Source organism: Pinus tabuliformis, chromosome 8 (genome assembly GCF_031772625.1).
Source record: "Pinus tabuliformis cultivar Carrire ecotype Pingquan chromosome 8, CPIR1, whole genome shotgun sequence".
In the NCBI taxonomy this organism is placed as follows: domain Eukaryota; kingdom Viridiplantae; phylum Streptophyta; class Pinopsida; order Pinales; family Pinaceae; genus Pinus; species Pinus tabuliformis.
This window is the reverse complement of record NC_142294.1, coordinates 797,068,497-797,074,163: the sequence shown is the minus strand read 5'-3', so window position 1 is coordinate 797,074,163 and position 5,667 is coordinate 797,068,497. Positions and strand designations below refer to the sequence as shown.

At 37.7% G+C, this 5,667-nt stretch overlaps 1 pseudogene across 1 annotated transcript; it reads left to right on the top strand.

Annotated features, from left to right (window-relative positions):
* The first annotated feature begins 4,584 nt into the window (after window positions 1-4,584).
* LOC149237966 (uncharacterized) lies at window positions 4,585-5,357 on the top strand (annotated as a pseudogene). The gene is made up of 3 exons (XR_016245930.1): window positions 4,585-4,833; window positions 4,921-5,024; window positions 5,121-5,357. The product of XR_016245930.1 is annotated as an uncharacterized LOC149237966 (transcript).
* Window positions 5,358-5,667: the final 310 nt, after the last annotated feature.

Genomic DNA, 5,667 nt, shown 5'->3' with positions numbered 1-5,667 from the left:
TTCAAAAATGGCACACTTTATTCCATGTTATAAAATTAGTGATGCTTCTCACATTGCTAACTTGTTTTTTAAAGAAATTGTAAGATTGCATGGATTTCCCAAAAGCATTGTTTCAGACAGGGATTAAAAATTTGTTGGACATTTCTGGAGAACACTATGGAAGAAGCTAGGGACTAAATTAAATTTCAGTTCTGCCTATCATCCACAAACTGATGGACAGACTGAAGTTGTGAACAGAAGTTTAGGCAATCTTCTGAGGAGCCTTACTGCAGAGCATCCAAAGCAATGGGATCAAGTGTTACCACAAGTTGAGTATGCATACAATGACTCACCGAACAGGAGCACAGGACAGAGCCCATTCCATATTGTTTATGGAATGCACCCAAGGGGAATATCTGAATTAAGGAATTTGGGAAAAGAAGAAATGAGAAGTGCAGAAGGTGAAGACTTTGCTTCAAGAATGCAGGTGATACATGAATAGGTGAAATAATAGCTACAGGATAGCAATATTAAGTACAAAACCAGAGCAGATATGAGGAGAAGAGAGGTGAACTTTGAAGTCGGAGACTTGGTTTTAGCACATCTCATGAAGGAGAGATTTCCAAAGGGAGAGTATAATAAGTTAAAATCCAAGAAAATTGGACCGTGCAGAATATTGAGGAAATTCTCTACAAATGCATATGAGATTGAATTACCACCTAGTGTGGGAATATCACCAATTTTTAATGTTGCAGACTTGTACAAATATAAGAATGAAGCTGCAGATGATACAATACAGGATCAAGAGACTCCAGAGATTAACTGGGTAAAACAGTTACCCACAGCAAAGAATTTACAGCCAGAAAGAATTCTGGACAAGAAAGTGCATAAGAAGACAAGGGGACGAGAGTACTTCCAGTATTTGGTAAAATGGAAAGGACAGCCAATCGCTGAAGCTACTTGGGTTACAGAAGACGTTCTACAGAAATTGGGCAAATCTGTAGACGAGCTCATGGACAGGAGCCCATGAAGAATTTTGTCCTCAGGAGTCTGATGCAGGAGCATGTGACTCAGAGGGAAAAAATCTTCCAACTTATTCCAAAAATCCAAAAAAATCTACAGGCAAGGGAGTGGGGTCCTTTAGCCTGCAATTTCCATGTTTTTTTAGTTAAAAATAGGATAAAGTAGAGAATAAAACATGCTATTTATGTCACAGATAGATAAGCTGTAATAAAGCTTTTTACGCTTTAAATCATTATGTAAAGCATGCTTTTGTATCGGATAAGGACCGAGAAGGCCTATCCTTAATTATAAATAAAGAGGCAAGCGAGACTCTTAGCAGAGAAGAGAGGAGCGAGTGCCAGAGCATTATTATTCTTAACTTTTTCTCTCGGCGTTTTAATCCAATAGTTCTGATAATATGTATGCATAGGTTATCACTCTGTGTATTGATAGTGTTGAATTACCATACTGTTCTCTGCGTAATGCATCTGCTGTGGTCGATTTCCTTTTTATTTATGCAGTCACAGGCCTTTAATTACTTTATATGAAATTCACGTATTTTCCTGTTTATACTAAGGTTTCATGCAAATTCCCATTAAGCGGCATAGCAACAGACGTGGAATATTATTTATATTGGTTCTATCCCTTATCGGGTCCGAACCAATATCACAGCGCGTCGGAGAGGGCTTATTAACAGTGGAATACATGAACTCCGATAACTTGGAGCTGAATTAATATAGAGGGGCTGTATATAAAAGAATCGGGTCCGCAAAACCTCGGAACTATGCATTCCCATAAATGGAGCCGAAACACTTTAGATTGGGGTTTAATGCATATCGGGTCCGCAAGGCCCATTACATTAGCAAACCGTCGAAAGGGAAGCCGCCGATATATATATCGGACCCGAACTCAGTATAGGGGGAGTATATAGACCGTCGGGTCCGCAGCATATCGGAGTCTTTACTCCATAGAACTCCACCGATATATTAAAGGGATAGTGATCGCCGATATAAGGAAAAGGGAAAATATAAGGCCGCGACTGTGTTATAAGGTAATTCTTTTAGAATTACCGTGCGATAGGAATAAAGCCACTGTTTTACCAATTTGGAAGGTTTAAGGAATTCGGAGGGATAATGAAGCTATCAGTTTAATGACTGATAAGCCACAAGGAACAGAAAAAGAAGTTGAGGCTGATATAGAGGAGATTGCGGCCAGATTGGGAAGATTGTCCCTAACGCCTGCACCCACACCATCAACTACCACCTAGCTACTACCTTAGTGCCACCACAGACTCTCATCCATGTCATCCTACCATTTTCTCCTACAACATTGACATTCCACATCAACACCACACCAACATGCCACATCATTAAGGGCATACTTCTACCACATCATCATGACATATCACATGCCATGTTGACATGCCATGTCAGTATGCCACATCACTAAACCTACCATGTCAACATGCCACTTCCAATACCTTATCGAGTGTCATTGGTATTAGGAGGGAATCATGATAACTAGGTATCAGTCTCTTGAGATGTGACCTTTAAAATCCTTATATCCCCATACCCAATACCCAACATTCCAATTCCTTGTTTGATCATCTAACAACACCTAGGCCTTCTGTTAAATGATTGATAATACAAGTTTTGTTAGTATTAGGGACTTTGATCGATAGTCACGATTACATTCTCTTGAAATTTCAAAACTAAGGGCTAATACCTAATGGTCAGAAACTCGATAGGCCCTTTCGACTACACTTCTAGTTAGGGCTCCCATTGATATGTGACTAGGGTTTGAGTGTAGGGAATCTAATTCCCAAAATTTATAACTTCTTCATCATATAATTCTCAAAGGTTAAAATGGGTTGAACCTCAAGTTTCCAATACTACCAACCCAATGCTCAATAGTGCAACGTGAGATACATTGTAGACCACTAACCAAGATCTCTATATCTAACAATGAACCTATTGAGATCTGTCAATATCAAGATTTTGGGGTGTTATCTCTTTGATGGTTATTTTGAGGGCCAAGGCCTAATAGAAAAAGGGCTTATAAACCCTTTGCAACTACGCTAGAGGCTTCCATCTCTGAATTTTTGAGACTCTTGAAAGGCTTCCCACACTTGTTTCATAATTCTAAAAATTAAAATAATTCTTACATTCAGTTGGGGGGTCATCAATTTGCAACATCTTCTTCATACATGTTTATAATCTCTAGAACATTTTGAGAAAAAAATAGGAATATGATATACTTTCCTAAAAAAAATATGTCTTCACAAATTTTGATGTCCCCCTTTCAGATCACAAAAAGAATCTTGCGATTTCCCATTTTTCAAAAAGGAATTTGGGCCTCAAAATGACCCACAAAACATTATAATGATTAGTTTTTCAGCAGAATGACCCTATTGGATAAAAGAAATGTACCTTTCACGTCCACCGTCTACAAAATTCACCTTTCCGAATAAGTTATACAAAATGTATCCTACCAGTTTGACAAAAAGCTCTTTTCCATTAAGCATCTCCAAAGGGGCAAAGTTGTTCACAACATCAAAAAAATATATTACCAAATTTCATAAAAACAAAGCATTTAAAAACTGCACTATACATACAGTGTTGTCTACTGAGACCACAAATTCGCCAGGGCGATAGATTTCTTATCAGAATCCGGTAATTTTTTTTCTTTTCAAAAAATTCGATTGTTGGAGTGTTTGAATCATTTTTTTGATGGTGGAAATGGATTCATCACCATCAAGAACCCCTGAAGCACCCAAAATCCTGAAGTTTGACACTTGTAACCCAAAATTTGAAAAAAAATTACTTAATTTTATCATAATCTTACTGAAATTTCCATTATTTTTTCAGTCTAATTTATAAGTTATTTATACTATGCTCAAACCTACTACTCACATAACATGTTCAAATATTTACAAAATCATAAATAAGCAAACGGTATCTCGTGGATTTGTGACACCTCGTTAAATAAAATTTGAATACTTTGAAAAGTTAGCCGGCATCACAATTAAAGTCTATGTAATCAAAATATACGAAAATAGGATTTAATAGCCTAATCCTAGCTGGGTTGGATTGTATAAATTAATACAGTGTAAAAACATGGGCATACACACTCAAATTTCAAACTATCACAATTTCAAGGGAACTTCCTCTGACTTTGGAAACTTAAGAAAGTGTCCTTTAAATTGAAAGGTGAAGCCCCAAGAATGAAAAGTCTCTAGTAAATATGATGATCATGGTGTGATAAAGTGAAACAATGGGGTCATGCCAAAGCATCAAGCCCAAAAGTCATTATAACGTTTAATATATCGATTGTAAGGTGAAGCCCCAGGAATGAAAATATCTCGTAAATATGATGATCATGGTGTGATAAAGTGAAACAATGGGGTCATGCTAAAGTATTAAGCCCAAGAGTCATTATAACGTTTAATGTATCGATGGTAGGTGCTCATTGATAATCATAGGCACTGGATGCGTGATCAACCTAAAGCAACCAACCATAAGCTTCCACTAGCAAAGGTGAAGCTTTTATATATACATATATATATAGCTGCAAACCCTTCTCAATTTGTGTGCAGTCCTAATTTTGAAAGAATTCCCCTAAGGCTAGAGTAGAGTCTTTATAGAGGAAGACTTTCACTAAACAAAATGGAAGACAAATGCAAGACTGTTGTGGTGGCTGTGGATGGATCTGAAGAAAGTCTGAGTGCACTGTTATGGGCTTGTAAATTTCTCTTCCCTGCCCACTGCTCACATGGGGATGGCACCCAACATCAGCTCTGCTAATTCATTCTTGTTCATATACAGCCTGATACTTGCTTTGCTGCTGGCCCTGGTATATATACACACATTATAGTTATATATACAGCTATATATAATTTTCAATCTGATGTTTAGTTGTTCTTATGGTGTGAATTTACAGCGTATATAGTGAGTGAGGACGTTGTAAATCTTCTGGAAATGGATGCGCGCAGGACGACCCAAAAGATCTTCAAGAGAGCTCTCGCGATTTGCAGAGATTTAAATGTGAGTATTGGTCATGTTTTTTGCAAAATCTGTGCCAAAGTTTTCTGTTTGGATGATAAATAACAGTTACAATAATAACAATACTGTAAAATTTAGGTGAAGGCAGAGACAGAGGTGTTTGTGGGTGAGGTCAAGCAGAGGCTGTGTGAAGCTGCAGGCAAGTTGGCTGCCGATTTTCTAGTGATGGGTAGCCATGGCCATGGCTTTTTCAAGAGGTACGTACCTGCTTTCAAATTTGTGGGTTGTACTAAGTCTTTGTTCTCTCTGCCCATAAGAGTGAAAGGACAGGTAAATTTGAGGGTTGTGGGTGGATTTCAGCAAAATAGGCTCTGATTGATTTGAGTAGGATGTGCAGGCTAGTGTGAGTGATTACTGTTGTCAGAATGCAGCCTGCCCTGTTGTGGTGGTGAAGAAGAATGTCTGCAACAATTAAGAAAACGTAGTGAATATTCTATTGGAGAGTCTGAATTTTCATTTCACGGAGAAAGAAAAGAAAATTTGGCATGGAGACACTTACTGGCTTAGATGAATGGTTTAGTCTATATTTGCAAGAGAGCCCATTATTGTAAATGCATATCTCTGAACTGCCTCCATCAGCATTAAGTATTCATATCAGAATTCATATAGTAACATATGATGGTTG